This window comes from Schistocerca serialis, chromosome 4 (assembly GCF_023864345.2).
Source record: "Schistocerca serialis cubense isolate TAMUIC-IGC-003099 chromosome 4, iqSchSeri2.2, whole genome shotgun sequence".
NCBI classification, from domain to species: Eukaryota; Metazoa; Arthropoda; class Insecta; order Orthoptera; family Acrididae; genus Schistocerca; species Schistocerca serialis.
The window spans coordinates 902,392,089-902,416,755 of NC_064641.1; the positions used below are offsets into that span (position 1 = coordinate 902,392,089).

At 40.5% G+C, this 24,667-nt stretch overlaps 1 protein-coding gene across 1 annotated transcript in view; it reads left to right on the forward strand.

Annotated features, from left to right (window-relative positions):
* The window catches only part of LOC126474838 (arylsulfatase B-like), a 176,448-nt gene that overhangs the window by 805 nt on the left and 150,976 nt on the right, over positions 1 to 24,667 (forward strand). The window lies entirely within an intron of this gene.

Genomic DNA, 24,667 nt, shown 5'->3' on the forward strand with positions numbered 1-24,667 from the left:
CAAACATACAAACGACCTTGCAACTATGGAGCCTGGACAAAGCCAAGAACTTTTTATTGAAAGATTCATTATCAATAGGCACGGCTCTTTGCTCTATACCAACATCACGTGATCCTTACCTGTTAAACAATCAAAAATTTCGAAATATTTCTATGCCTGTGTCGACAAATTAAAACATATGTAGAAACAGAGACTGATGCATATATCTGAAGCTTCAAATCGAACATCTTTAGAACGTAATGCAGTATGACAACATAATTCCGATTAGCATCCTCTACAATGCATCAAAACACGTATACACGTATTTCGGTAACTTTTCTTAATACTTACAAATCTTTGCAAACACCACCTAAATAACGCTGACGAATATACAGATCTTACTTACACAAGAATAAATTTGTTATAGAGTAATGACGACAACGATTAATTTTCGTTTAATCTTGCTACGTCACGTATGCCTGGATGTCACCCACTTAATACAACACATCTGTAAGCGAATAGTACAGAACACATGATAATTATACAAGTATGACCGAGCAAAGTTATTTACACACGGAGAAGTGTGTTTTTTTACATATGATTCCTCGCGGTATACTTTTTGAAATCTTTCTTTCGACTGGAAATAAATAATGAAGAAACATTAACATTTATCACTTTTTCTGACTATAAATGCACCGTAAGAAACATCAACGTGCAGGTACCACAGAAAAAAGTCAGCCAAATTGGGTAAAATGAATAGCATGGATGGTTGCAGTGTATCAGAGTAATTAAATAAGCAAGTTTGTGCTACGTCACCAATAATGTCATTATGGCTACCTAGGAGCAAGCTATACTGCAAGACAGGTAGTTTACAATATACAGTGTGAGTGACCTAAAACTTACACCACAAATATTGCACAAATGGAAAATGTTGTTCATGTCTGATTTTCACAGAATTTATTAGTAGTCAGTGGCACGTATTGTTAATCAATAAATAGATTGCAATAATAGTCAGGAATAGTAGTTTTCGTGCAAACACAGATTTATCCAAATTAGAATGTCAGCGATGTTTGCTTCTGACTTCTAGTGCTACTAAGTTAAGGGTACCATATTGTGCAGCGTTTCCACAACGATACTTGTTTTGCCATTTAGCCTTCTGTAACAGGAAGCTGGAAGTCAACGGAGGGGGGGGGGGTACAATTGATTTAGCATTAGGAGACCTTTAATTCTCATATACATTTATTCAAGAACCAAAGATACTACACAAATTAATAAAATTTGTATATGCAATAGTCTCTGATATCATTCATTAAGAAAACTTACAAATAATTTTAGAAAATACAGCAGTAAACACATCTCTATTAAACAATGGACTTGAAGCCATCAGGCTCCTTAACATATACCAATGTTAAATAAAAAAATGTTGCAACGATCAGGTATAAACTGGTATTTCCTTAAGGGTCGCCAGATGGCAATAAGAAAATTTACACAAAGTTCTTCCTGAAACAACCTGGCGCCTTTGTATAACCAAACCTACTAACGGTGTAAACCATGACAGAGGAACAGATTACCTATGCTAGAGCCACCCACTCTGTACGTCCATTCAGTGATATGAATAAGAGAACTATATTTTATATGATTAATGTAACTATGCAGATGTTTGCCTAAACGATAAGGACATATCACTTCATGTTGTTATAATACTGTAAGTACCAGGAATCTTTCTCACATCTTGTAATACAATATATTCCTAACATATGTTAAACTTTATTCTTGACTCATGTTTCATACCTTAATATATATTACGATGTTCATTGTCCCCAGGCCGTCTTCTGAAGAAGATAGATTTATATCTATTGAAACCTAGGTAAAGATTACTTTATCCTTTGCAACTGGTCGGCTGCTCTTAGTCTGATTAACTACATAAAAGGCAGAACATCATTAAATTATTTCTTGATGCAATAATTTACTAACACCCGTATGTATTGTAGAAATTTATTTTAAGAACTTCTTATGTTTTACCAGTTTCTACATTACACTGATGCCATCTTCAGGCCCCACACGTCATAGTCCTACAAACGCTATACACGGAAGCAGCCACATTACTGGATCCGTGAATCAAATCGTTATGGAACAGCTCTTGGTGTCAAGGCGACACAGACTTAGTGGTAATGGAATAATGAACTTATTTGATGTGAATACTGTCTTCGACAAGTGTTTCGGGTACAGATACACCATGTCTACACAGACAGATTGCGCAAAATCCATCTGCATATTCCTTTACCGGTACGAAGATGATTCTTTGTCAATATGCAAACCACATGATGTCCAACTGCCATTCTCATAGTTGTACTAAAGCTGGATTCTTCCTAATTGTTAAACATTTAACTGAAATAAAGTCGCTAGCCAATCGAAAGTTCCTCTGGATGAGATTGAGATCATGGCCAAAACCAGCAATCGGTTTCACAATCGAACTAAACCTCCTGCGTTCTACGCAACACGACTTTCACCCACCCAGTCTGGCAGACTCTAAACCAAGCGGTCACTACAGCGTGTGACCGTTGCGGCACGTCTCAGTTTCCGAACTGTCGCAACACATGACGTCCTCTATAAAAAAATTGTTCATCGATAATCCTTGCCACGAAACAGTCGCAACAATATTCTTCCTGGACCCGTACCAGAGCCACTTATTCATTAACGGAAAAGAAGGTTCCTGCTTTACACTCTCTATTACGATGTACTAGATGCTACAGAAACACCTAATCTTCAGATCGTTCCCCGGTTAGGTCAGACTATAAGACAGGGAAATAATTTCGCACGGTATATCACTGCTGGTTGTCCCTTAAGTGAAGATTTGATTGTAACTGTTATCTCCACTAGATTTAACACTTGCGATTGACAGAGAAGTAAAATATTTACTTAAATGTATCTGCAATGTAACTCAATACAGTTTTCTTCACACACAAATAATTAATATAAAAACCGACCAGACGTCGTGAGTCTACATCGAAACAACAGTTCTAACTGTATAAAAGGAAATTATTATTTTGGTTTCGGCGTGCAGTAATTATTAGCTTTGTTAATACTGAATGTAGTGTGCATGCGAAACAGGGATATTAACTTTGTAATTTCTGCAATGAAAATGTCAAACTTTAGCCTACTCCTTTTATATTAGTGCCATAGATCAGCACATACTATTGCATGTTTTGGCAGCCGATTGTTAACGTCTACAGCCGTATCCAACGGGTCTAAAACCGGTATTCTATTAAAAACTTAATGAGAAAAAAATACTACTATATTTTGGCCTAATACTAAAAGCCTGACCACCTAGTGTTGCTACGAATGTAAGGTTATTTATAAAGCGACATGAGGAGACATACAAATGGTCGACAAACACAAACATGCAATGTTCGTTTCCTGTCCCTTTCTTGGGTTTCTGTTTGATTCGTAATGTTTTTGTCGTCATTAAGAAGACCACATATGTATTATTATTGACAATAAAGGACTGCAAACATTTGGACTAAGTTAATGTAGTCATTTACAGTCTTGTTCCATTACCTCTAAACACCAGGACAATAGAGAAAAATGAAATGTGCAACAGGCAACTGTGTAGAATCAAAACCATTTCGCAAACACAGTATGAGTTTTTCTATTTATATTTTTTCAATAGTGGCGTGAAAACTAAATTTTGTAGTTAAGCAAGATATAGAGTTTCCAGTTAACAAATCTGAAGAAGAATCTAAAAAAGAAACAGAAAGGAAAATTAGGGTGTGTCTCGTGGGGTCATTAGAAACGATAATCTAAACCGTCTTCATCCTAGACGATAACAGAGGCACACCATCGTATTCAAGGACGTTTCCGAAGAATTGTGAAGCCATGTCTTTTCACTTGGCGTACTTGAGGTGACAAAGATGTTTTCGTGACAATGAGAATATTTGCCTGAGATGAGAATTCAATATGAGAACTTTGAAGTAGTAAATTGTAACCATGCTATCAGATTAGACATCGTTCTGCAGCAGGTATATAAGGAAGCCATGATAGATTTAAATCAGGAGGCCAGACTGGAATCTGAATCACCGTAACACGGAAAAAAATTCTCGTTTATTAACGGCCTGAAAACACGCATTGTACAATAACAGTAAGTAATTATAGTAATATAATTCTTTTAACAAAATCTTCTTCCTCATCGAGCATACCTGTTGTTCACCCTTACTAATGGGGAGATATGGTGGCTACATGCCATCATAATGGAAAGAAAATTAACTGATAAACCTAACAACAACAAATCTCAAGAAATGGTTTGCGTAAGTAACGTGATGCTACATATTTTGTTGCACATTGAAGCTGTTGCGTACTATGGACTGCTTTCCAGCGTCCGTTCACCGTTGGTGGCTTGTTTTTCCACAAATAAGCTGTCTCTCGGTCGCTATATAAGGAAAACGAACAAGAAGACGGAGCAGCATTGAAACGTTCGCACCGCAGTGCACACAGATGGTAACTACAGCGCATGACCCAGTATTCATCATGGTCAGAAACAGTTTGTTGCACATCGTACCCACATCACCAATTGCCTTCATCATTTATGACCGCACGCTGGTTATTTATCCTTATCACGTCAGCTTAACTGGCAGAGGTGTATTGTTTAGTAGTTCTCGGTTTGTATGATAGTAACTGATATGAATACATGGCATACATAACAATAGCGCTGGTTATATCTAATGACATTTTTTTTCCATTTGTAGCGCGTAATTGTGAACCTGTCAGCGTGTGCCCGTTTGGCGGACAGATTTTCTAGGCACAACATGTGGGTGGAGAAAGAAAAAGATTTTATCCTGCTTTATTAGTCTGCTACAGACTTCTGTTTAATCATCGTATGCATTGTACGCTTGCACTGCATATTTTTTATATATACTTAATATCGTATTTTTAATGCAGCCTCCATCCCAGTGAAATTTTATTGAGCCATAGCTCATGAATAGATGATGTGACAAATAGTGCTGTTTGAGTCCGATAGCTTTCGCTCACTTTATTGCACGTAATCGCGAGCTTGTTACAGGCTCCCATTTAGTGGGTGGACTGCGTGGACACGGTGTATGCGCCTGTTCTCCTTCATTAACAAGCTGCATTGTACATTGGCAGTAGTAGTTTGGTTTGTAACAAAACCTTCTTCCTAGTTACACTTTACTATACGAAATGTAAGCACAACCGTTGATATCTATTTGCGCTGAGTTCCGCGGGACATATATCTATTAAAATCATCTAACCTTATGTCCGCGGCTCGTGCTCTTGCGGTAGCGTTATCGCCTCCCTCGCAGGGGGTCCGGGGTTCGATTCCCGGCGGGATCAGGGATTTTCTCCGCCTCGATATGACTGGGTGCTGTGTGTCTTTCATCATGATTTGATCCTCATTCACTCCCAAGTTGCCGTAGTGGCGTTAAAGAACTTGTGGAGCGGCGGGGGAACCGCCACGCCAGGGGTCTTCCGGCCACCAATGACATACGATCTTTGTTATTATTATTATTATTATTATTATCTAAATTGACGTACATCAACGATATCTAGCGTGCCAGAAAGCAGGCACGTCGCTCGTCGCTGCACCGCATTGTAACGGGCGTGTTGCAGTTGTGTTCATGGTACACAAAATTTCTAACTTTTGGACGAAGGTTGTATGGATTGTACGGTTAATTATTACGACTGTACCATGTATATATGTAATGACAATATATGTGTTGTATACCGGATCTACTGGGGAATGGAAATATTTTATTAAAATGTTATTGTTTTTGTAATCCATGCAAATTATAGAAGTGGATGTACGTGTGTGTGTGCATGTACGTATGTTTGTTCCACATCTCCTCTGAAACCACTATACAAATTTCAGCTGTTGTATACAGATTTGTTCACAATGGTAAGGGCAGGCGGACTAGAGAGTGGTGCAGCATCTGTAGTTGGAGGAAACGTAAGCAGGAGCAAAAATGTTTAGCGAACAAGTTAACACAGCAAACAGAAGATTTGCTTAATTGGTATTTCTCCAAGCATACAGAGACTAATTACTAATCATGGAGCACGAATTAGACTCCAGTTGATACAGTAGCAACTAGGATGAGGCTCGCTGTCCCAAGCAGAAATGATGGCGTCAGATCACAGAGGCTCCTGGTGCAAGTGGGCTGAGTGGTTGCCGTCGGGCATCCTATACTGCGGCGTCAGGGTGAACTCTCAGTCCAGAGCCGCTGGAGGTGTGGCTATGTGGGAACGCTGCACTGCTGGGCACGCCAGACAGACCCCGCAATACTGCTTTTATCGTCAGACCGATACTTGAAGTTCCGTTACTGTGATGACCACGGAGTGGTATCGATGCGTGATACCACATCTACCACTCTTGTTACACATATCATTTACTGTCTGTAAGGAATCATTGTGGAGGTAACAACTACACACCTATCAAAGGGGGGTGGGGGTGAAAAAGCAGTTTAGATCACGACGCGAGAATATCCATTATTTATTTATCCAGAATTTGGGAATGGGAGTACTTACGACTTGCAATAACTTTACGCATAATTTCAAACATTAACGAAATCTTTTCACGCTGGCGATCACCACAAAATGGTGAAAGAAAGAACTCGCTGCATATTACACTTTCGCTGTTCACACAGTAAAACTGCCACATGAAGCATCAAGTTTTAATTTATTTTATTTTTTACTACTAACTGTATTCAGCGCACAACTTGCGGAAGTTTTCACGTATACCATTGAATTTACCTGAAAAATTACATCGTTGTATAACACTTAATTCAGAAGGTAAGTCATAAACAGTGAATGCATGCAAAACTACCGGAGCATACAATAAGTTTATTATCCCATTACTAATACGCCTACTAGCAATACTTCTCGAAAATAATATTCACATCTTCCGCTGAATGTACCTGCAAAAATATATAATTCCATGACACATAGTTGACGTTTTATGGCGTCAAATATTGAGATGCGAGAAAAACAGCTCCTTCATACATTACGTTTTACGTTTTAATTTATTATTTCTCTTCTGTCAACTCTCTTCACAAGACTTTTCGCAGACAGAATCCGCACATGCAGATGAATGCACCTAGAAAATTGTATTATTTTGTGACCCATAGTCAGGAGAGATGACGCCATAAACATTGAGATGCGTGAGAAACTGTCGCATCGTGCACGACTTTTTAATTTACTGCACCCTCACTACTAACTCTGTTTGCAGCATATTTCGCAGATGGTATCCGCTTATTCCGCTGAATGTACCAAGAAAAAAATATCTGTGTATGACACATAATTCAGGAGACACGACATCATAAACACTTAGATGCGTAATAAACTGCCGCATCATGTATGATGTACTATTTTATTGTTTTTTTTTTTACTTTTTTACCACTAACTCTGTTCACAACACATTTTGCAGACAGTAGGCATATACAGGGTGAGTCACCTAACATTACCGCTGGATATATTTCGTAAACCACATCAAATACTGACGAATCGATTCCACAAACCGAACGTGAGGAGAGGGGCTAGTGTAATTGGTTAATACAAACCATAATAAAATGCACGGAAGTATGTTTTTTATCACAAACCTACGTTTTTTTTAAATTGAACCCCGTTAGTTTTGTTAGCACATCTGAACATATAAACAAATACGTAATCAGTGCCGTGTGTTGCATTGTAAAATGTTGAGTACATCCGGAGATATTGTAACATAAAGTTGACGCTTGAGTACCACTCCTCCGCTGTTCGATCGTGTGTATCGGAGAGCACCGAATTACGTAGGGATCCAAAGGGAACGGTGATGGAACTTAGGAACAGAAGAGACTGGAACAGCACATTACGTCCACATGCTAACACCTTTTTATTGGTCTTTTTCACTGACGCACATGTACATTACCATGAAGGGTGAGGTACACGTTCGACGGGCGTTTCATAGGACGTGGAGGACGCATGAATTGGCCAGCTCGTTCTCCTGATCTTGCACTTCTGGACTTCTTTCTGTGGGGTACGTTAAAAGAGAATGTGTACCGTGATGTGCCTACAACCCCAGAGGATATGAAACAACGTATTGTGCCAGCCTGCGGTGACATTACACCAGATGTACTGCGGCGTGTACGACATTCATTACGCCAGAGATTGCAATTGTGTGCAGCAAATGATGGCCATCACATTGAACATCTATTGGCCTGACATGTCGGGACACACTCTATTTCACTCCGTAATTGAAAACGGAAACCACGTGCGTACGTGTACCTCACCCCTCATGGTAATGTCACTGAAAAAGACCAATAAAAATGTGTTAGCATGTGGACGTAATGTGCTGTTCCAGTGTCTTCTGTACCTAAGGTCCAACACCGTTCCCTTTGGATCCCTACGTAATTCGGTGCTCTCCGACACACACGATCTAACAGCGGGGGAGTGGTACTCAAGCGTCAACTATGGGTTACCATATCTCCGGATGTAATCAACATTTTACAGTGCAACAAACGGCACTGATTACGTATTTGTTTATATGTTCAGATGTACTAACAAAACTAACGGGGTTCCATTTAAAAAAACGTAAGTTTGTGTTAAAAAACATACTTCCGTGCATTTTTTATGGTTTGTATTAACCAATTACACTAGCCCCTCTCCGCACGTTCGGTCTGTGGAATCGATTCGTCAGTATTTGATGTGGTTTACGAAATATATCCAGCGGTAACGTTAGGTGACTCACCCTGTATATCACTTGATGTACCCGCAAAATTGTATTATTCTACAGCACATGGCCCAGGAGATACGGTGTCATAAACATGAAGCTGAGCGAGAATGAAACTGCACGGCCAAACACATGAGACATACATATTAATTTAGTGTAGAAATATGCACTTAATATGTTAAATATGTGTGAAATATATTTGACATGTGCGTATGCGTGCAAAGCCATGGGCAGAAACTTCACCATAAGCACATGGAACGTTTTCAATCAAATTTGTTACACATGTTAGTTACAATCTGGAAAGAAATACTGCTTCGGTAAGAAACACCAGCTTCATATTGGGATGAGTGCGACAAGTAGAGTGAGAAGGGAGGACGAGAAGATAGACAAATAGCGAGGAGGACACAGGCATAGACTGGAGGAGGAAAAGATGGAAAGAGATAGAGATGGGGTAATGGCCAGACAGAGGGGATGTTAGAAAATGGACAGAGAAAGGAAATAGGAGGAGACGGACAGAATGGGGAAGAGGAAGTAGAAAGAGGAGAACAGGATGGACAAAGGAGGATGGAGCAGATTGACCGAGAGAGGGGTAGTGTAGAAAAACAGAGAGTGAAATAGGAGAAGATGGACATTGGGTGTGGGTGGGGGATTTGGACAGAGATATGGGATGGTGGAGGCTTGGAAGTTACGCGCAGTGACATGGGGGGATGAATAGAAATGAGCGGGAGCTGATGTGGATAAAGAGAAAGAGACTGGGTAGAGCGAGCCAGAAGGAGGGTATGGATAGAGAGAGAGTAGAAAGGAAGTGGACAGAGAGAGGGAATACAGGAGATGGACAGATAGATGAGGGATAACGTGATGGACTAATAGAAGATTTGAATAAATAAATACTCGGGCAAAGTCAGGTTTCTCGGCTAGTTAGCAACTAAATGTACGCCAGGCTACCTCTGTATGCCTGTTTTTAGGTCTGAAGATGGTCATTGTTGACTGACATTGATAGTTTGATTGAAAAACACTTGTGGTCCGCGGCTGGACGTATAATTAAACAAATATCTACTGGATCACTGGAATAGCTATCTGTGGTTAAGTCGTAGCTTGTAAGTTATACCTCTGTATCTATTGGAATACTAGCTGTCTCCGTTGCTGAATGGGAGCTGAATTAATGTTTTGTTCCATTCGTCACATATTTTAAGGGGGCTTCTACGTGAATAACTGTAAAAGAAATCGATTTTTTAATTTTGGTCTTAAAAAATTCTCTATAGTTTTCTGAACGAGAAAAGTTAGTTCCAGGAAAATAGACCTCAGAAATTACCAAAAGTATAGGAATTTTGATGTGGGTGTACGCACCACGACGTCCCTGTGGCACACAGTCAGCTATGTTAAAAATAAAGTTTTGCTCTCATTGGTATCGTTTTCATGACGTTTTAGCTCCTTAAGTTGGCTAACCTGCGAAAGCTTTACAGCTGCTTATCTTTCGTTTATACAGAGAGATTAGTCATTGTTTGCTGTTGGTTTGGTGCGAATATTTTGTTAACACCAAAGTAATTGTGTCTGAGAGTTTCTGATTACGTGCGTGAGTTTCCTATTCCACTTGAAAGCAATGGGAAGAATTAAGAAGTTCAGTGTTAAAGAACGTCAGTTTTGTGGAAATCGGTTCACCAAACGGATGAACTCTGCTAATACAGAAACACAACGAGATACAACACTTGAATCAGCTTCAACTACTGAATGTGCTTAGTATAACTGAAATATTTCGACAATTAGCTTGACAGTATTAATGCTGATAATATAGAGATGCCAAATATTGATTAATATTGCGTTATTGTTGAACGCTCTGCTGTGTCTGAACTAAGAAGTAAAGCTTTGCAGTGTAAGGAATGTGGCTATAGTGGTGTAAAGGTAGTTAAGGAAATAGGTACTAGAAGAAGTTGTGCATGAAAATTAAGAACTGTTTGTATTTTTTGTGATTCAAGCGAATATGGCTATAGTTGCGCGGTAAATAAACAGAGAGTGTATGACACAAATATTAAACTGGTTTATGCTATGAGGTGTATAGACAAAGGGTAGATAATTGGACAAATTATCTGTGCTCTTATGGACTTACCTCCCCTATAATATTTGACAGGTACAATAAAATTATTCCACAGACTTTAGAAAAAGTAGCAAATGATAGTATGAAAAATGCTGTTCAGGAAAGTGTGGACATGAATGACAGCAATACATCTATGTCTGCAGATCTGGATGCATCCTGGCAACGTAGAGGCCATAGTTCCCTAAACCGTGTAGTGACAGCTACCTCCTTGGACAATGGTAAAGTAATTGATGTGGAGTATATTACCAAGTACTGTCATGGCTGTACTAGAGAAACTGAAAATCATACATCTTCGTTTAATTTTAGCGGTTAAAGTGGAGGGCTGGAATCTGAAGGTGTTGTGAAGATGTTTCACAGGTCAATGGAGAAAAATGGTATGATGTATACATCTTAGCTAGGAGATGGAGACTCAAATCAGTACCAAAAAGTTTGTGAATCCAAACCTTATCCTTACACGAAAATTGAAGAAAATGAAATGTGTTGGAGATATCTAGAAAAGGTTACATACAAGTTTGAGGAACTTGAAGAGGAATTTGAAGGGAAAGAAATTATCTGATTAGTGGACATGGTATGCTTACAGACGAAGAAATAGACAGTTTACAGTATTATTATGGACAAGCCATAAGACAAAATTAAAGTTCCCTGGGGGGAATGAAAATGGCAGTATGGTCTACCTTCTTTCCTAAATCCTCCACAGATGACAACCTATGCCAGGTGTGGATACCAGACGGCTGTTACTCGAGGTGAGACGTGCAACCATAAACATCCTTTGCTGTTAGCTATAATGGAAGCTACAAAACCTACATATAAGAATTTTACTGACACAAGAGAAATGATTACGTGGTAGGAATCAAAATCCAAACGAAACATGGGAATGGATACTAAAAACTGTTCTAGTGGGACTACATACTTTGAAAATAGGTGTGCTATATGCTGGTCTATGTTTCAATGAAGGTGCAGTACCAAAGCTTAATGTTATGGAACTGAGGAAAGATGCATAGAGATCTAATAGTCATTGAATCTAATAGTCACTGACCGAAGTAGACTCTTAGAAGCAGAAAAATCAGTGTTGGAAGCCACCAAAGAAGCAAAAATAAAAAGAAAAAGTCTGAAAAAGAGAAGGAAGGACACAAGATGTATATGGACCTGGCATACGTTATCGCCAAGCAAGTTTAATAGAAAAAGAAAGTTTTAAATGTAACTTGTATTTCCCAAGAGTTAAATTATTTCATGTTCTTTAAACATTCTTAAATAAAAAGTTACAACTCTGGTGACTTAACTTTGAAAATAAAATACTTTTCTGAAGAAAAACCCTGCAATTATTTCCAAAATTTTTGATAATCATAGTTAAAATTATTTTGTACCACAATTAATGACAGCACCATATCTCCATTAATCTGCTTTACAGATAATAGTGTCAAGAACTTACAGAAAAAATAAACCTTCTGATTTGTTTGTATTTTGAGTAATTAGTACCTATGATCTACATAAATAATTAGCAGGATTTATTTCACAAGCAACAAAAAAATGTGTGAGACCAAAAGCTGTGGTTCATACATAAATATGTTCCAAAAAGATGTCTCGAAAGATGGTAAGTACTATATGGGCTTACAAATCGTATTTTTTGAGTTACACATTAAGATTCTTCCAACATATTTTCAAAATGTCCAGGTAGATTTCTTTCACATCCTGCGAAGAGTATTTTAGGAATGAAATATCAGGGAGTTTCTTGCCCTTATATGTTTGCTATTTGAGATTTTACTCTTCCGTGATGACGATAAACATATGGCGATTGATCGCTTTGCCCACATCCACACAAGAAAGAAGAAAAATCCCTCCTCTGGAAGGTCTTTCGTGTATATTTTATTGGGTTCCTGTAAGATGAATACAACTATAATTAGAAGAGCCCTCAGCTATGAGCCTAGAACCGGTAGCACTCCAAGATTATGTGTAGGTTCACGGATAGCCAGTGAGTAATTTCCGAATGACTGGCTACCGTGCATTGTTCTCCTAAGTAGTTACGTCGGTCCTTCTCCTCGCCGTACGATAGTAACCGTAAAGAAGTGTTACAAAGGTCACAATAAGACCTGATATAACGGCTGCATAATAATCTAATGTTGTAGACGACTAACCACCTTATTAACATATAGCGATGACCTGAACTCATTTTCATTAGGTCACAATTATCTCTTTCTCCCTGATCTGTTTTGGGGCATTAGGCAACGACTAACTGAAACAGAGCAAAGCAGTGCAAGAAAAAATGTGTTGGTAGTTTTGGGAGATTATATAGTAAATGCAGGAGGGTAGAAATCTATATTTACAGACAAGGCTTGTCACAAATCCTTAAAACCATGAGACATATAAAATTCAGCATGTCAAAGGAGAAAATATAAAGACATTGCAGTGAAAATGGAATTCTGGGTACAGCTATAGGAGAAATACAAAACTGTACGTACATGCATAACTATAGGAAAAATTTGTATCGTACACAGGAGAACTGAAGAACTCAGATAGCAAGCAAGTACGAAGCAAAGTGTAAGAAGCTGGAAAGTGGAAAGAAAACGTGTGGAAAGGCCCTATAAAGAAGCGAGGTTGACAAAACTTTAGTGAAAATGGAAGAGGATGGGACGATGGTCAGATGAATGATACTGTAAAATAAATCTGACAGATCAATGAAATACCTAAGTTAAACCGACTAGAAAAAGTGGCTTTCCGTGATAATTGTTGAGGTACTTGAAACAGTTACAAACTGTTCCACTTGGTCTGCAGGTGATACCAGACCAGGAAAATAACACAAGGTTTCATTAACACCGTAATAGCACTGCTAATAATAATGGCAGATATCGACTGTAGTCCCATCGAATAATCAGTTAGATACGCCCTTGTTTCCTAAATGCTAATCTACGAACGAAGAGCAGATGAAATTAATGACTGATAGAGTCTGATACAGGGGAAGAACATTATGGGTTGCAAAGATGCTAACACTACGTCTTATCTAATAATATTCGTTGTGGAAGGACAAATCTATGCAGCATTTGTAGATTTAAAAACAGTGCGTGACAACTATGCTTGCAATATACGGAGTGTGTTATAAATAAACTTTCTCTAATTGAGCCAGTGTAGATGGAAAACTATTTACAGTATGGGTATCCAACATCACAGATGTGATGTTCAGAGTATGCGCTGGAGAATTTGTACAGTTGGTAGTGTTACTGTCACGACTTGCCGTTAGCTACTGGTACGGCGTCTTGGGTTATCACAAGCATCTGTGTTCCTAAGAAAGTCAACATGTGTCTGGACATGGTCAGCAGAGCGTTACTCGTAAAGATCCTTTATCGAAACGACAGGAATAGTGTTCCTTCTCTTCGCTAGTATGGAAGAATCAAAGGAATACAGAGAGGTCCTCTTTCCACACCGACGTTGAAAAACGTGATTCGGAAGTTAGAATTTGGCAATTCCTACTGGGAGAGGCAGATGAGCAAGTGTACTACAAATTCTTGAAAACGTTACTGTTGCCATGGCCGAGAACGCTGGGCGCAGTATGTAATCTTCAGCTAATGCACGAGCTCTGTCTAGTGCGGTTCCAGGCTGTCATGCATGCAGGTAGTCGTCACATTGACCAACATTTGTAACCAGGATCGTAAACAGGGAAAGAAATTAACAAATGTTACCCTCTCATGTGAAAATTAAAATGTATTTTTTTCGAAGGTTATTCGTTATTTCTCTTGCGCATGCGTTTACAAATATTTTCACATTGTTTCATTCTCCTACGGTCATTCGTTTTCTTAAGGCTCCTCTCAAGTAGCTGAAGTTTAATTGTAACCATCCTGTAATCTTTGAATGTATGAGGTTGTGCGTGTTAACATGTTACCTGGATCTTGCACAAAAAGTAGTTCAGTGCATGCATGTAGGAACTCCAGATATAAAAAGGAAGCATTAGTTGAGAATGGAATGAAACGGGATTGTAGCCTGTTACCATGTTATTCAGTCTGTACACAGAACAAGCAACGAAGAATGAAAATGAGATATTTGGAAATGGAAATAAAAATCATAGAGGGAATAAACAGAAACTGTTATAATTCCCCAATGACACAGTAATGACACAGTCGGTAAAAGGGCTTACGTGTATCGGCAGTTAAACGAACTGGATAATGTCTTGAAAAGAGGATAGAATAATGAAGTGTGGTTAAATAAGGTGTTCGTACAATTAAGTTTGCAAATAAGGTCCTAAAAGTAGATGCGAAATATACTACTTGGGCAGCAGAGAAGAAGGTCTTGTACGGGACAGACAAGTGTGGAGAGTTTCATCAAAGCAGTCTTTGGGCTGAAGACCACAACATAGCGATGGGATCCGAATACCTTCAATTTTTACATTGCGCGAATTAGTAGCTCGTAAGTTGATTATCATCCCAATATCTGAACAAAAAAATGTCTGATACAAAGTATTTGACCACAGATATGCCATGTGTATGGTACATGTGATTTAAGAGTCAGGAAACGGCGAAATTAGTCACTGGTGGCGCGGAAAATTAGAAATATTTGTCACGAAGACTGAAAACTGTAATAAGAAGCACAAATATGATCGCTCGGATTTTTGTAGGTTAAACTGTTCCTAGTCATCTGGAGCAGGTCCAACGCCTTGCCCCCAACTTGAAGGACCAGGTAATTTTTAATCAAGCTTTTGTTCCTTTATACGAACTGTCGTTCTGGGCTTGCCCTGTGTTTTAACCACAATCTACGCTGCTTCACTGTACAGAGGTCCATAGTTTCCACTGTCGTCGCAGTTGGAGATAGAGAAGGAAAATGAAGGACACCCTCGAGCTTCGTAACCCAATACCGTTGGAGTCGAAAAAAGTAGGCGTTGGCCAAGGAAGGCCGATAGAAAAGAATTCAGACAATATTTATCTTGTTAAAGTTGGAAGTATATTACCACAGAAGCATGAGGTTACCGAAGAAATGAGACGTATGCTGCTTAACCCCGACTCGCTTCAAAATAAGTCTGAATCAGGCACTGAAAAATTGGAAAAGGAGTATAAAACATGAGAATTAGAGTAGATGATGACGTCCTGCTCTCCATAAATTTCAATTTCTTCGAGGAAGAATAAGATGTGTCTTATATGTTACTACGGTCGCAGGTTCGAATCCTGCCTCGGGCATGGATGTGTGTGATGTCCTTAGGTTTGTTAGATTTAAGTATTTCTAAGTTCTAGGGGACTGATGACCTCAGCAGTTAAGTCCCATAGTGCTCAGAGCCATTTGGACCATTTTTTTGTCTTATATGTTATGGAAGCTTAAAGAAGAATATGAGAGGTAGGTATGAAAACTAACTTTACAATAACTGAATAGTTGATTGTCGGCGATACAGGAACGGATCTCGTTATTGATCATGAATCTAATAAAAGTGTAGTAGATCATATAAATATTTATCGACAATCATTTCGGATAAAAGTGGAAGCATGAAAGAAATAAAGCAACGAATAGTGAAGGGAGAGGTAGCGTTTAAGTAGTTGCACTAAATTACTTGCAAAAATAACTGCGTCAAAAGATTTGTACACTGAGATGTACGAAACAATAGTTGATAGTACTCCTCAGTTTGATGCTGAACTGTGGGAAGTCTACAAGGCCAATGAGCAGAAATTAAAACCAGTGGAAATGGAGTTTTAAAGACGAAGTTGTGAAGTAACAAGCAGAGATAAAGCAAAAAATGAAGTGCTACGAAACTAGATGGCAGTTACCAAGGATATTGTTGACACAACTGAAAATCGACGGCTGTCATGGTATGGATATTTTCCAAGCATGCCAGAGGAAAGACGAACTTCCAATCTATGACACTGGAGACCTCCACGACACGGAAAAAGAGAAAGAACTTGGCTACTTTGAAATGACGGAGTGAGGCGTGCGATGCAGGATAGGGCCCCGCAAGGAGAGGAATAGCGATATAGGAGAAGATGCAAACTTGGATGCGAGATATGCCGAATGGTGTAGATAAATTCAGAAAGTTAAGAATTACGTTTTCTTTCGACATCATGTAGAATGTAGACATCTGCAATAGTCCTATGCTCTGTATCTAATTTCTTACACTTCTGTAAGATTACCTTGCTCAGCTACTTCATCGACGTATGATAGTGATTTGGAATGTATCACAATATAATATAGTATCCAATACCGCAGGGTTTCATAAGTGTAGTAGGTAATATGCATCGGGTAATGACTGTCTTACAATCAACCTCTTGAAATATATGAACAATATACGAGATGTTTTTGGAGGTTCTTCGCGCTAATAAGTGAACACTATAACTCTGTGACTGAAACTGTGTTAGATGTTTCTATTAGACCTTCCTACCAATATTTTTGTTTGGAGGCTTGCAGTTGAGATGCATAGCATTTCAGAGAATCAGCGTATTCACTACTATTCTTCAGATTATGAGTTGTGTTTAATATTATAAGTGAAAGCTGACATGATTTGATTACGTAAGTCACACTCTTGGCATAGTTTTTATATAATTTTCGTCCCATGAAGTCTTTATCTTGTTACACTGGCAATTAGGAACAAGCTCAGAAATATCAAAGCATGAGACACTTTCGTTACGTTCAAGTAGATTATCGGGACGACACCGCCCAGTCAACAGCGCTTTGTGAGAAATTTAATCTCTAACCACTTAAGATGGAGAGACTGTAGACAGTAGCTAGTACATACGTCATCGGCCTTATTCCAGCTACCGTGATAAGTTGTGCGTCGCACGTTACCTCGCATAGGAAACAGTGTCACACATGGCGAAGGGAGGCAGACCCGTTGATGACACCTCTCTCCAATTCTCACTCGTCTCTTCCCAGAAATATTCCGTTTTAACGGAGCCTTAAAGTGTGTCAAGAATACATACCAATCCATGTATTTCCCCTACGACAAAAGTGATATAACTCTATGTATATGTTTGCTACGTTTGTAAATCCAAATCCGACTGCAGGCCGTCGATCTCCGTGTGACCGATATCTTCAGAGGGAATGCTCGTTATTCACAGTACACTAATTTTGAGTTGATAAAGTTTGGTTCAACGTGGTAGTAACTTTCAACTACAGCTATCAGCTCTCCTCATGTGATACGAGTTTTCGCTTTCCTGTTTTAGAAATGATGCATAACATTACCAAAATTTATTGAAAGTCAGATCACCTGTTAATTGCAGTGGTGTAAAGGACATTTTGGGAGATGACTTCCATAAGAAAATTCCACAAAATGTGATACGAGCGTAGTTGTGGTGTGCGTACTGTAAGACCTTCGGTACACACACCATGAGATTATTTGACTTGTCGCTCTAACAAGTAGGCGAGTGTCAGCAATATGTCTCGTGGTCTTACCGTGGCGTGTTTATCTTCTGCCATTAGGTCAGATGATAGAAATGCCACTTGCACGCTTAAAGTAGCAGATTGACGGTGACCAACTTTAAACAGAACTTGATTAATTTTCACACACATTTATTAACATAATAAAAAGGATAGAAATTACTTAACTTGATTCTGGATGCTATTTACAATTGACAATCTGAAGTTCCTTTGGTATTGGTACGTTAATCTTATTCTCGCATAGCTCTGATGCTTGACAAAGTGTCTATACATTTATCTTCATGGCTATGTACAGGAATATGGTAATCATATTAGGTGCAGACTGAAACTTGACTATAGACTGGTACAGACAAATGCAGACTGGTACAGACTGGTGCAGACAAATGCAGACTGACTAATCGGAGGTCTGTACACTCTTGTTGCAAGAGTGCATATGGAGTACATGAAATGATTACATTTACAGATCAACAGCACAAGCGGTTATGTGGTATCAGGTATCGACCAATGCTGAAAAACTCATACAGTATTAGGACGTGGTGTAGCCTCTGCGGGCGGCAATGCAGGCGGTGACACGCATCAATTCGATCGTAATGATGTCACATACTGTCCTATGATAAGTTATGCAACGCCTACCTAGCTGTCCACGTAGTTCAGTAAGACATGTTGGCCGACAAGTCGCACGCGCCACTTCTCGTTACATCATATCCCACAGGCGCTCGACTGGAGACAAGTCCGGAGACAGTGCTTCCACGGGCTGCCCATGGAAGCTGCTGAATTCTTGCAGAGCACATTGAGTTTCACAAATAGTGTGTGGGCAAGTATTATCCTGTTGCAGCAATGCATCACCTTCTGTTGCAAGAATGGCAGAACGACAGGTCTAACAACATTCTGCACGGACGGAGCGCTGATTATCATTCCCTGCGGAAACACCAGAGGTGAAATAGCTTATCAGACTCCACATTATATGACCTGGGATGGGACCTGTGTGACTCGGATGTATGCACTCTAGGAGACAGCGCTAGCGAAGTCAACGTCGAACGCACAAAAGACCATCACTTGTGTATAGGCAGTACCTGTTTTCATTACTGAACACAATGGCGAGCTATTCCATTTTTCAAGTGATCCCATGACGGTATCAGTCGATCCGTGCACGTCGATGCAGTAGCCTAAGTGGAAGAGGGGCTAGAGGTGTGCACGCCAGTAGTCCCACAGCTAATAACCGGTTCGCAACAGTTCGAGTTGACACGTCTGGGCTCGAAAGCCGTCTTAGCTGTGCTGTGGTAGCTATACGATTGGCCAAAGGTGCCTGTACAGTACCATGAACCTGGCAGGCGTCTGTGCTGTGTGGACGTCCAGAATCTCATCTACGTGTGTGAGAATGTTCACGTGATCACAGCATCGTTGCACAACTGACGCAACAAGCACAGCTTGTGTGGCAATTCTCTAAAACGACTATCTGGCCACTCATAAGGCAACAATATGACTCTTTTCTGACTTGCTCAGTTGGCTGTAGCAAGCACGAGTGCGTCTCCATAACATGGTTGCCTGCTTGCTTCAGAGGTATGTGCAACACTGAGCCTTCTGGCTGTGAGCATTCCCGATGAATGGTTAGATACAGCAATGACACTACGCTGTATGTTGACGGATGACATTGAAATCATTATACAGGATGTTACCAGAAGGAGACGAGGTACTGGCAGAAGTAGAGCTGTGAGTACCGGCCGTGAGTCGTGCTTCGGTAGCTCAGATGGTAGAGCACTTGCCCGCGAAAGGCAAAGGTCCCGAGTTCGAGTGTTGGTCGGGCACACAGTTTTAATCTGCCAGGAAGTTTTATTATACAGGATGTTTGCCTGTGTAAGTTACGAAGTTAGGCGACGGAAATATTTATTGCGGTAGGTCACCATCAGATACGTTACGCTGTCTGCGGAGCTATGGACATAGTTTATTGTGTTATTGTAGTTGGCAGAAGAGCCAACACCGTGTTGCTAGAGGAGGCCGAAAGGCACGCTTTTAAGCTCACGCAGATTGGCGTGAGGTCTGGACCAGTTAAAGGATTTGAGTCTAGCAAATGAAGTACGTAGCTGTTGGAATACTTAACTTTAATCCACAATTGGTGTACATCTCTCGTTACTGTACAAGCTTCACAATATTAATCATCAAATGCTATAGCGCCTTGCTAGGTCGTAGCAAATGACGTAGCTGAAGGCTATGCTAACTATCGTATCGGCAAATGAGAGCGTAATTGTCAGTGAACCATTGCTCGCAACGTCGGCTGTACAACTGGGGCGAGTGCTAGTAAGTCTCTCTAGACCTGCCGTGTGGTGGCGCTCGGTCTGCAGTCACTGACAGTGGCGACACGCGGGTCCGGCGTATACTAATGGACCGCGGCCGATTTTAAAGCTACCACCTAGCAAGTGTGGTGTCTGGCGGTGACACCACAGTTATTATCCAAAGAGTTACAGTAACAATATACAATTTTTAAACGGAGCAATAGTTGTTTCTACCATGCACTGCAATCAGTAACACCAGCTGGGAACACATCAATTCAAATTACAGTCTTATCACTTTTAGTTTTGGAGTTACAACCTTTCAAAGTGCCAGGGGCAGATACCACAAACGCTGCGCATAACGCAATGCGCCTTCTAAATGTGGCGCGGCCGGGATGTAACGTCGCCGGTGTCACGGAGCGAGAAGCTTCCTCGAAGCTCTGTTAGACTTCCGACTGTCGCTGCACACGGCTGTGTACCTGACAGTTCTAGCCACATAAACAAACGGGGCTCAGTATACCACAGTCACTGACATCGGATGAAGATGGCATACACGAACAACGAGTACGTTGACATGTTGCTGATTCTCGGCGGGTGCCGACACGATGCCACTGAAGCAGACATGGCGTGCGCCGTGAGATATCTAGGCGAAGAGCTCCGGCAGCCATTACGTTCTTGCGTGCCGAACAACGACTTGGGGAAACAGGCCGCTTCGTAAAGCGCCGCAGTAACAGACGAAGAATTGCAAGAAGTGAGGAGACGGAGGTGTTTCTTTTAGCATGAATGAATGGCTCTGAGCACTATGCGACTTAACTTCTGAGGTCATCAGTCGCCTAGAACTTAGAACTAATTAATCCTAACTAACCTAAGGACATCACACACATCCATGCCCGTGGCAGGATTCGAACCTGCGACCGTAGCGGTCACGCGGTTCCAGACTGAAGCGCCTTTAACCGCACGGCCACACCGGCCGGCTTTCTTTTAGCTGCAGTACACCAAGATCCTCATGTCAGCTTACGAGCGGTCGCTGCAGTCGCTGGTGTCAGTCTCACATCTGTGTGGCGTATAGTACACGGCCACAGGTGTCATCCGTACCGCCCGTCATTGACCCAGGAGCTGCATTGGAACGATTTCCGTGCGAGAGTTACATTTTGTGAATGGGCCATGCGTAATTTCACGCTGAAGTCTTTACGAGGTGTCATGTTCTCTGGCGAGTCCACGTTCACAAATTATGGTGCAGCGAATCGCCATAATGTGCACTACTGGCCCGCAGACATTCCTCGGTTGGGACAACCCGTCGACCGTCAACGTAGGTGGTCTATTAATTTATGGTGTGGAATCCCTGGGGATTAAGTCATCGGTCCTCATTACTTCGCAGGTAACTGACAGGTGGGCTATATCGTGCGTTTATAGTCGACAGTTTGGGTGGTCTCCATGAACGTGTGTGTCTACACACGAGAGTCCATATGTGGATGCAGCACGATGGTCACCCAGCCCATTCTGCATGTGCTGTTGTGGAAGACCTAAATAACATGTTTGCATGAAGGTGGTTGAGGCGCATGATCCTCATTCATGACCCGCAACGTCGCCCGATTTAACACCATTAGATTTCTTTCTGTGGGGATATCTAAACTATCGTGTTTGTGTCACTGAGCCCACATGATAGAAACATCTATGGTTCCATTTAAAAAATTGTATCTTTTTGCTGTAACTCTTTGGATAATAACACAATAAACTATGTTTATAGTATGGTGACCTACCGCAATAAACATTTCCGTCGCCTATTACTTCGTAACCTACAAAGGCAAACACATTTAGTGAACCACCATCCCCCCACGTGGCAGATGTCATCATGGGATCAAAATCGACGTCGTCTTTACAGATGTATTTCGTTTTTTGGCAGTGTAGTATCTGACAAAAGGTATCCTGTCATACAAATGTAATACGGAACTGGCCACTTTATATCCCGAGAGGCAGATCCTTCAGTGTAAAAGGAGATTAGGGGGTACTGTATTGTGAGTAGAGTGCTAAGAAATGCATAGTGCGTTTACCAGGATGGGCTTATTTTTCGTGGTTAGGGTGTGCTCTTGATTATTGTGTTTAAAAAAACGCCAAATACGGAAGGATATGGACACAATTTACAGTATTTCGTACTGTGAACAGTAGGGAACAGTTAGGAGACGATGGTTGTTTGTGTCAGCATGACAAAGGACCCTGTCATTAAGTAGAACCTGTGAATACATTTTTTGTGGACAATAATAGTCTTGAAATCAACTGGCCTGCCTATAGCCCCGAGCCCCGGTTGAACATACAAAAAAAAAAAAAAGTGTGTGAAATCTTATGGGACTTAACTGCTAAGGTCATCAGTCCCAAAGCTTACACACTACTTAACTTAAATTGTCCTAAGGACAAACACACACTCATTCCCGAGGGAGACTCGTACCTCCGGCGGGACCAGCCACATAGTCCATGACTTCAGCGCCCCAGACCGCTCGGCAAATCCCGCGCGGCGACTGAACACATTTTCGATGACTTAGAAAATGGACTTCGTTCCAGACCTTCTCTGACTTGTGCTCTGGAATGGGGCTGCAATATCTCTAGAGACATTCTATACAGTTAATTAACGTGTCACAGTTACTACATTACGTACGTCTCTTGCGGTAACGTTTTGTACTGATGCTGCCAACCCCATCATTTACAGTTATCGATGTTGGAAGGCTTTTCATTAAAGCTGCCTGTTGTAGAGGCATGATCAGGAATGAGATTTACATGAAAGGAGGACTCGGACGTCACAGAGAACCGCCCGCAGGCATATGATTTTGACACTAGCAATTCGCAAGCCGATTTAACATATAAAGCGTCATATATTGTGAATTTTAGGCCGACTATGTTGAGCTGTAGACTGTAGAGGAACCGGAAAAGGGAAATAAAAGCTATATATCATCTTCCGTGAGATTAAACAAAAATTACGTACAAATCCATGACTCACTTCGGTTTTCGAGGTTTCGTGAGATATGCGGCTTAGGGGCTTGATCTTCTGCAAAAAATACATGCTTCACATCAGACACTATTAAAAATCGAACGTTCAAGGGGAGAAACCTAGTAGGAAAGTAAGTACCACTACATAGAAATAAGCATTTATTCCGAAAATGTAAATGAATTTGCCTGCTATAGTTAAAAAATGGTTCAAATGGCCCTGAGCACTATGGGACTTACCTGCTAAGGTCATCAGTCCCCTAGAACTTAGAAGTACTTAAACCTACCTAACCTAAGGACATCACACACATCCATGCCCGAGGCAGGATTCGAACCTGCGACCGTAGCAGTCGCGCGGTTCCAGACTGTAGCGCCTAAAACCGCTCGGCCACTCCGGCCGGCCTGCTGTAGTTAACAACGCAGTTGTTCCTTATCTTGGAATAACTGTTTGTGGAAATGTTGCACAAAACGTTTTCGACGAGATATATCTCGGATTTATCCCACAAATACACGTCTCATAAAAAAGAGACTGGTGAACTGTCATTTTCACGACGTATCTCAGCTCTGATATATGATTACGAATATTTAAGAAACTTTAAACTTTGTTTTTTTACTAAAAATTTCCTACGAATATCCATTTTTATCTGTGCCTCGCCTATGTAGAAAATAGGATCTGATCTATTTGTTTCGCTGTCCATGGATTGTTTTTCAGAGTCTTTTGATATAAGCGCTTGAAACACTTGGAATCCTCCAAAAAATATATGAATTACTAAATCGTCGTTGTCTTATGGAAAGTCTGCACATATTGAGTAGATTTTTGGCAGTGTCACTGTTTATGTAGCTTACGCCGTGCTCTTCACCATTGTGACCAAGTGCTTTTTATTTATTGCACCCATTTATGAATTTTAATAAAGAATGTGAGTGGAACCTCATACGTACAAAAATACCATTAAGCCATTCTCAGACTTTTCTACTTTACTTCAGTTTGAAGAAAAATGTTCTGCATGCCTAATAGAGACTTGCACATCAGGAGTTTCTATAGAACTTCAGGCTAGGTATTTTATTTTTTTCATTCACGTCCCAAACGTCGCAGATCTCATTTTTAATAAACACCTTATTTCCATGGTAGGCGAAACTGACATATGATAACACGCACGTTTATCTACAGCGACAGATCCTACTACAGTCCTGGGCTGTTGTTGGCTAACATACATTGACACTGAGGGAACGCACATGGGGCTACATTTGTGCGGTCTTTCTACTAATTGGTAACCTGCACAAATTAGTACGTTATGAATCCCC